Source organism: Penaeus vannamei, chromosome 21 (genome assembly GCF_042767895.1).
Source record: "Penaeus vannamei isolate JL-2024 chromosome 21, ASM4276789v1, whole genome shotgun sequence".
In the NCBI taxonomy this organism is placed as follows: Eukaryota; Metazoa; Arthropoda; class Malacostraca; order Decapoda; family Penaeidae; genus Penaeus; species Penaeus vannamei.
Window position 1 is genome coordinate 6,790,425 of NC_091569.1, and position 5,000 is coordinate 6,795,424.

General features: G+C 43.2%; 1 protein-coding gene across 1 annotated transcript in view; it reads right to left on the reverse strand.

Moving 5' to 3' along the window:
- The window catches only part of LOC113803553 (chloride channel protein 2-like), a 219,929-nt gene extending 218,628 nt beyond the window's left edge, over window positions 1–1,301 (reverse strand). The window contains exon 1 of the mRNA XM_070135804.1: window positions 1,070–1,301. The gene's annotated coding sequence lies outside the window, so the exon portion shown is untranslated. The remainder of the gene's footprint in view (window positions 1–1,069) is intronic.
- Between the last annotated feature and the right edge of the window lie 3,699 nt (window positions 1,302–5,000).

Sequence of the window (5,000 nt, forward strand, 5' to 3'; positions counted from 1 at the left end):
AGAGAGGAGAGAGAGAGAGAGAGAGAGAGAGGAGAGAGAGAAGAGAGACAGACATCGAGAAAGAGAGAGAGAGAGAGAGAGAGAGAGAGAGAGAGAGAGAGAGAGAGAGAGAGAGAGAGAGACATCGAGAGAGATACAGACAGACATCGAGAGATACAGAGAGAGTATGAGAGTAGAGATGAGCTTATGAGAGAGAGAGAGAGAGAGAGTATGAGAGAGAGAGAGAGAGAGAGAGTCCATTTAGGTGTATAAGTGTTCATAGGCGTGTGTGTGTGTGCATGTGTGTGTCTGTGTCCATATGTGTGTGTATATATCTGTATGTGTATATATGTATGTATATTTGTGTGTATATATGTGCGCGTGCGTGTGCGGCGAATTTGTTGCTAAGGAATCCATCAACTTACGTAATTGTCGCAACTGAACAAACATACACATTACTGGAATAACTTCATATCTGTCCCACGAAAGCAATGTTTTCCTTAAGTTAGAACCCACACCAGGTTGTTGTCGTTCAGCTTACACTGCCTAATTTAAGGTTATATTTTGTAATCGCAACAATTCTAAGTGTTGACAAAATGAACAAGTGTTCCCGAATCGAATAGGAAACTGCCATCATACAAAAAAACGTTCAGTGATATAAACATATGTTTTATCTTGTTCTTATCTTATCAGCGAAGGTATAGAACCCATCCGGTCTTCACACCAATGTTTAAAGTGTATAACAAGCACACTTACTTCAGCAATCGCTTATTCAAACATGTTTTGTGGTTTTACAGGTTAAATACCCTTTCCTGTTGCATAATTACAGTATAATACATCTTTCCTATTAAAAAAGTACAAGAGTTACGTTTTCCCGGTATCTGAAAAACGTTTGATAGATAGATGCTTGTTTACTATCAAAAAAACGTTTGCCAAGATATGTATCGAGTGATGAAAGGGAACGTTTTCCAAGGTGGTTAAGGAAACAATGGAAATGCTCAGGCCAATTAAACAAAACGTTTTCCTCGCAGATAAACACCAGTCGAGAGCTTGTTTAGTCCCCTCCTTGCAAACAAATAAACAAACTTACCTGCTCGCTTCTCCTCTCGGGTAATGTATCTCCCGCAGAAAACGTCTTTCACATCAGCCCCTTTCGTTCACCCAGACACGTCAAGAAAAGCACTACCGAGACCCCATTTATCACTTATCACCACAATATCTCTTTCAACGTGTCCCCAAGCTGAAGCAGGCGGCGGTGTCAGCGAGGTATTTCACTCACAGCGTGCTCAGCGTCCGCCCCGCACACACACACTGACAACGTGGACTCACCGCCCAGGCTACTACTACACGTCCGGGCCAGACGCACGATCATTGTACCCACCGCGGCGATCTCCTCTCCTCATGCATAATTCCCTTCGCCCAGTCACATCGTAAGGGGGATTCAATGCCCTAGGAGCTCCTGAGGATCGGATACTACCCCCTCTGCCCCTCAGCTCCAGTGGGTTGCCGTAGGAAGGGCGTCCGGGGGGGTACGTAGCCCTTGGGGAACCGTGGGGTTGGTTCCTGACGGGGCGTTTCTGACGGCTCGGGCTGCGCTCTTCCCGTAAGAAGGGAGAAAAAAAAGCGTTAAGGGCGCGAGGAACAGCTAAGCAACAACGAGGATGAGGATGTGATCTGATATCTCGCAGAGCTTTTGCCACGAGCCTGTATCAAGATCCGTCTGTGTTATGTTATTTGAAACACTCGAGCTTGGAATAGACGAGTGAAAAAAGGCACAAATAAACTTTAAACAAGTGGTGATTTACCTGTGTTGGTTCATACGAAGCTTAAACATTGGCAAATGACCTAAGGTTGTTATCCCATACGAACTAAAGCTTAAGAAAATGTGAAAAACGCACTGAAACATTCAGGTTAAAACTTCACTTATCGGAGTTATATGACACAACTTACTAGATTATTATTTTAAAAGTTTTTACACTGAATTTATCCAAATCCCAACCTCACTTTGGCAGCACTATCCGGAAATGAGCTAAAATTTTTACTCAACAAGCGACTCATACAGATTATTTTCTTAGTCTGCATAATAGTCAAGTTGGAAACACGTAAGATTATATATGACATGTGTTTTTGTAAGAAGATCTCCGCATGCATCGTTCATCATTCTTTTTTTTCTTCTTTGTGGATTGTGTAGTTGTTTTCGTGTTTGATTAAAAAGCTGGTACGTAAATTAAGATAAGATTTGATGTGAATGGAAACTGGGGACATTAATTCTTTTTTAGATATTATATATCTGCGTTTTGTTTTTTTTAAAGATAAACGTGCAATCTATTTTCGTTCGTGAAAATGCGATGCTCTCCTGTTTTTCCTACACGTGCTGCTGCCGCCTGCCGCACCTGCTGTTCCTACCTGTTTTTGCTGCCTGTTGGTGCTTCTCCCTCACCGCCCCTCCACCCCCACCCCTGCCCTCTCTTGCTATCTCCCTTCTCTTCCCCTCTCCACATTTCTCTCTGTCCTCCCTTCTTCCCTCTTCTCACTTCTCCCCTCTTACTGTCTCCCTTCTTTCCCCCTCTCTACATTTCTCTCTCTTCTCTCCACTCCTTCCCCATTTTTATTACCTATTTCTCCTCTCTCCTTTTCTCTCTTCTTTCTTCCCTCCCCTTCCTCCTTCTTGCTATCTTCCCTTCTCTCCCCCCTCTCCACCTCTCTTCTCTTTCTCTCTCTCCACTCTTCCCTCTTGCTATCTCCCTTCTCTCCCCTCCCTCTCCACCTCTCTCTCTCTTTCATCTCTCCACTTTCCCCATTCTTATTACCCATTTCCCCTCTCCTCCCTTCTCCCCCTCCTCCCCCAATACCACCTCTCATGAAACTCACTTTAACCACCCTCCCCTTCACCCCCACCCCAATCCTCCCCTCACCCCCCACCCGCTCCACTGGTATCTCCCGTGGCATTGACAATTCCCCCCCCTCCCCCTCCCCTCCCCTCCCCCGTACCCTTACTGCCCCTCTCACCCCACCCCCCCTCCCCCCATACTCCCCACGGATGCTATTTTTAGTTACTTTCCTTCTTTTTCTAGCGATCTCGACTCGCTTATGAATATATAGGCCTACATTTTTTTTTCTATTACATGGTGAAATTCCCCGTTGAAACTACACCCGTAAGACAAAATAAATAAACAGATAAATAGATAAAAACAAGAAAAAAGAAGTAATACTATAAACATAAATAAAACTATAGACGGAAACCGAGAGGTAGAGAATCGAATCCTATTCAAAAGCCAAAACAAAAAGATTCGAATCTGACCGCGTGCAGAATCCGAATCCAACCACCGGGTGCCGCGCTAACCTTAACCACAGGGGCCTCTCCCGCCCCCCCTCCCACCCCTCGCTCTTCCTCCACGCCCTCTCTCTAGGTGGCACTTTCCTTCTTAAGAATTGGGTATTTTTGGCATTCGCTCAGGGCACTGTCTCGATGGGAGGGTGGAGGCACGGGGCAGGGGGAAGGGATGGGAGGAGGAAGGGGGGGGTTGCTGGGGCCGCCACACGCGATGTAGGGATGGGGGCGGGTTGGGTGGGGTGGGGGATTATGGGCATAGGGGGAGGGGGAGAAGGTAGCGTAATAGGTGGAGGGGAGGGGAGATTGTAGATGGGGGATGGGGGCGGCCCCGAAGAGGGGGCACTCTACGGGGGGTAGAGGGGGCGGGGGTGGGGAGGGGGGGTATAGCAGGTAGTCCCAACGCCTTGTTCATTATGTGTTGGAAAACGTATTCATGTCAAGGTGAACGCACATACACCTGACTGGACTGTGTTATTTCGCGTATGTTCTTTATAAACTTAAACTTAAATAAACGTCATGATTTTCCTCTATTTTTTCTATTTTTTCCTTTTTACTTTTTTTCGAACTTAAATGAAACCACAAACCATGCCTTTACGAGTTATAATATCTACAAATACACAATTTTCCTATAAAGAACACCTTGAGTCACCTTAAACTTTCCTGTCTCTCACAACTCCCCTAAATGTGCAAAAAAAAACTTTAAATTTCCGTTAGTGCAGAAGGAGTTACATATGTAGGTTACTAGGCTAGACCATACGCACAGTGACAGGCGCGTGGGTGGGTGTATGTGTGTGGTTGTGCTTGTTGGTGTTGAAAAGTATGTTCACCTTTGAAAATAGCCTTAATAACGCTCGTGTTATTGAGAGAGAGGGAGAGAGAGAGAAAGAGAGAGAGGGAGGGAGGGAGGGAGGGAGAGAGAGAGAGACAGACAGACAGACAGACAGACAGACAGACAGAGATAGACAGAGAGGGAGATATATATATATATATATATATATATATATATATATATATATATATATATATATATATAGAGAGAGAGAGAGAGAGAGAGAGAGAGAGAGAGAGAGCGAGATGAATATAAATATATATAGAGAGAGAGAGCGAGAAGTAGTGAGAGAGAGAGCGAGAAATAGTTAAAGAGAGAGAGAGAGAGAGAAAGAGAGAAAGAGAAAGGTAATCGGTATAAATAAATATATTTACTTCACATTTATATTTTGTTCTGGTATCACTAGATTTTGTCTCGTCAGTATATACCACTCCATATAATACCCTTATGTAAACATGTAAAATTAAATGTAATACAAAAGAAAGAAAAATAAAAATATATATGATTTTGTGAAGTTTCTGCATCGAAATACACCTGAAGAGAGATTAATTTGTTTGTTTCACATTTTCTCTTCTTGTCGCTTATCACTTTATCACCCTGTCCTTATTCCTTCGTGCTTTTCCTCTCACTATCAGAAACGGACATATGCGTAATCGACTATGATTGGCAATTAAGATAACCGATTAATTAAAGTGTAGTTATTAAATAAAGTAATTTGCGTCCTTTTAATTTCTACAGCTGTATTTCATGATTTTGTGTTGTATTTTGTTTCTATTTTGTTTTTGTTTTTATATTATTACTATAATAACTACTATCATTAGCATCTGAATCCCAACATCAAAACCTCTATTACTAGCA